We start from the raw sequence: 3497 nt of genomic DNA, 5'->3' as shown, positions 1-3497 counted from the left end.
CTAAAGCCCATAAATGCCCCATTATGTTCATCTGCTCATAATAGCATTCCAGGCATGTTTAAGAAGACGCCATTTTAAGAAAAAAAAAATCTAATAACATTGCTAACGTCCAGATTCAGGCTTTTCCATAAGAAAATAGCCTGAATATGAAGCACTGGAGAGAATAAAAATGTGTATCTATGCATTGATGAATGAATAATCAGTGCGCCCACAGTAAATTCTCTCTACCTGCCTTTTTATGTGCTAATAGTGCTGCTGCCTGTGATAGTGTGGAGCTGGTTCTGCCTTGGTGCCTTCTGAGAGCCACAACACAGTTTGAGAGCAAAATGGTGATTGTGGAAAGAACACACATAATCTGCAGGACAGTGTGAGGCTCACCTTTGCAAGCCACCTCTACGTGCCAGTGGGTTCAACTTATGGTCTAATTGCATAACATCACGACACGCTCTGAAGAGTTAGGTCTAAAAGCAGGTGGTAGAGCAAAGCCATTATAGACATAACTGTGCCTTCCTATATTATATAATTATCATCATTGTGCCTTATTGCTTTTATAGGATTTAAAAGATGATATTATACCATGAACCTTTAATCAATGAATAGAATAGAATAGAATAGAATAGAATAGAATAGAATAGCCTTTATTGTCATTGTACAGAGTACAACGAAATTGGAGTGCCACTCCCTTGGTGCAAGTTTCAATAATAAATATAAATGTAAAATATAAAAAGTACAAAAAAAAACAATCGTAAGTACTCAAACAATAGTATGTACAATATATACAGGATAGCAGCATAATATAATGACAGTATGAATAGCAGCATAATATAATGACAGTATGAATAGCAGCATAATATAATGACAGTATGAATAGCAGCATAATATAATGACAGTGACAGTATGGAATAGGTTCAGTTGTTTTTGAGCTTATTTACTACGGTGATAGCTCTGGGAAAGAAGCTATCCCTGAATCTGTTTGTCCTGGTTTTATTTTTAAGCTTGATAGGCTGTGTGCAAGGTGCCCGGAAAAAAAAGAAAACATCTTTTACTTTTTTATAGAATCAGTCAAAAAAAAAAGTGCTGGTAAGACTTATTAGTAAGTATTAGTAAGGTATTAGCTAATACTTATATCCTCTTCCCTAGTATGGCATTTACAAACATGTTTTTAAATGGTTTAGTCATGCTTAAAAAGCTATGTAATGTGTTTCCTAACAGCATTTTTTTCGGGAAAGAGCAACGTGTGACAGTGTCTTGAAGAAAAACCTCACAGCTTTCTTAGTGATGGTTCAACCCAACCCATAAAATAAATTCAAAACACCTGTTGCAGAAATATCACATCACATACACAATAATCTTAATTTAGATTTCTAACTCAGAGATTTTAAGTTTTAATTCAGAAAGTGTTCCCCGACTGCCCAGATGTTAATCATTATATTGTTGTTCGATATTTTTTGATGTCATTTTGATGACAAATCAGCACTTCTGTAAATGTATCAGTCCGTTATATAACCAAATTTAACAGGCTGGTAAATAACAGATGATAGTGATTGTCGTCTGTCAGATGATGGAGAAAGTGTAAAACATCCGGGTTAGATGCCACTGTGTTGTATGCACGTCATATCAGTTTATATCAGTTAGTCTGCGTCAGAAGTCAACGTTTTGCTTAGTATTTTGTGTATTCAGCAAAATCATACATCTGTTTACCTCACCTTCTGCTTAGAGCAGAATAGAATAGCCCTTTATTGTCATTGTACATGTACAACAAAATTACGAGTGTTTCACCCCAACTGTGCAGAAGTAAAAAAAAAGATATAAATAGTAAAGACATTAGGAATAAATAGCAAATGGAAGAAATGTATACAGTCAAGAGAAATATATACAAACTAGAGAAAGGCACAAAACAGAAAAGCACACACTGGAGAGCAAAGTGGAAGCGCCTGAGCAGATCATACGATCCAGTTTAACTGATGCTGTCTTAGTATTATGGAGGGAAGATAATGATGGAAAATGTTCTTTCTGTTTACAAGTTGTGGACACTCACATCACTGTACAGCTCATGATAACAGGTTCCCGTCTGCAGCTGGACATTCCAGCTGTGCTAATAGTCTCCAACCAAACAAAATACACTCAAACGCCACAAAACACTACAAGTTGCTTACTAAAACATATAGGATACTGAATTTATTTTAGCCTTTTTGTGGAGATTATTTTTGATTGGATGTTACAGTTCACCATGTTGTGACCAGTCAGTATAATCATTACCACATGATAAATGAGACCCCAGTTCTCCTGGATCGGACTAGACCCAATAAACTTTACAAGTGTGTTAAAACACTTGTAAAGTTTAGTGAATGTCTCTTGCACAATTGTGATAGTAAAAACATTTTGTCCACAAACAGAGAAATATTTATATATTGATCATAAAATATTACAGTCTTATTATTATGACAGTCCCCTTTGGAACCCCAAAACACCTCTGATAAATTGGAGCAAGGACAGGGGACCTCTGGAGGATGTCCCGTGCAGTCTGGGATTGGGACATGCGAGCTGCAAGATTGGGAGGGTTTCTGTAAATTGGAATTTTTCCAGGAGAGATATTCTTGTAAATGCTCAATCGGATTAGGACTTTGGAGTTGGAGGCAAGGTCAAGGCCTCTGTGTGAGGTTCTCTGAGCAGTTCTTGAGTAGTTTTGGGGGGTTGGTGCGTCACATTGTCTCACTGTACCACCAGGGAGCAAAGAAAGGGGTGCTCAATCAGCAACGATGTTAAGAGAAGTGTTATTATTAACTTCACCTGTCAGTGGTTATAATCTCGTAGCTGGGAAGTGCATAAACAGATGCCAAAGTACTCAGAGTGCTAGTAAATTGTCTTCAGGGCCATATATCTCCATGCTGACACACAAACACACAGAGACAAACTCACAAGGTGACTAATGTATCATTGCTGCTAACGGGACATCCATGTTGTTTTGTCAAAATATCTCAGAAAATCAATACGAACAAAAATGCATGGAAGTGGTCCAGTCCAGTACAATGAACGGACAAGGTTATAAACAGGAGCTAGAAAATGGCTGCAAAGTAAACCCACCAGGCAATGCCCTGTGTCAAAATAAGTACTTTTTTTAACAACAGAAAGGCTCAGATTTGTATCCTAAGTGTCGTTGATTGGTTTTTATGTTATCCTGCCAAGCTTTTGTGTGTAGAGTTTCCAGGTCAACAAAATAATTTTCACTAATAGCACTACCAGCACTCTGTCTGCTCTTGAAAGGGCTCTTTTTTTTCTCCTTCAGCAAAATATGTTTTGGTGAGTTCTTCTGTTTGACTGAACGTAGCCAACCCTGTCAAAACGGTCAGTGCAAACACAGTCTGGAAGATGCAGTATATAAACAGGATGCTTCTTATCTATTTAGAGAATAGCATGCCCCATACCCCCCAAAGTGTGAAAGAAAGAAATACATACATACATACATATATATATGTATATATACATATGTGTATATA

Source organism: Aulonocara sp. 'chitande type north' Nkhata Bay, linkage group LG7 (assembly GCF_057382095.1).
Source record: "Aulonocara sp. 'chitande type north' Nkhata Bay isolate Kocher_YH1m ecotype deep benthic linkage group LG7, A_spYH_male_GT1.1, whole genome shotgun sequence".
In the NCBI taxonomy this organism is placed as follows: Eukaryota; Metazoa; Chordata; class Actinopteri; order Cichliformes; family Cichlidae; genus Aulonocara; species Aulonocara sp. 'chitande type north' Nkhata Bay.
Note: the sequence above shows the minus strand (reverse complement) of the source record.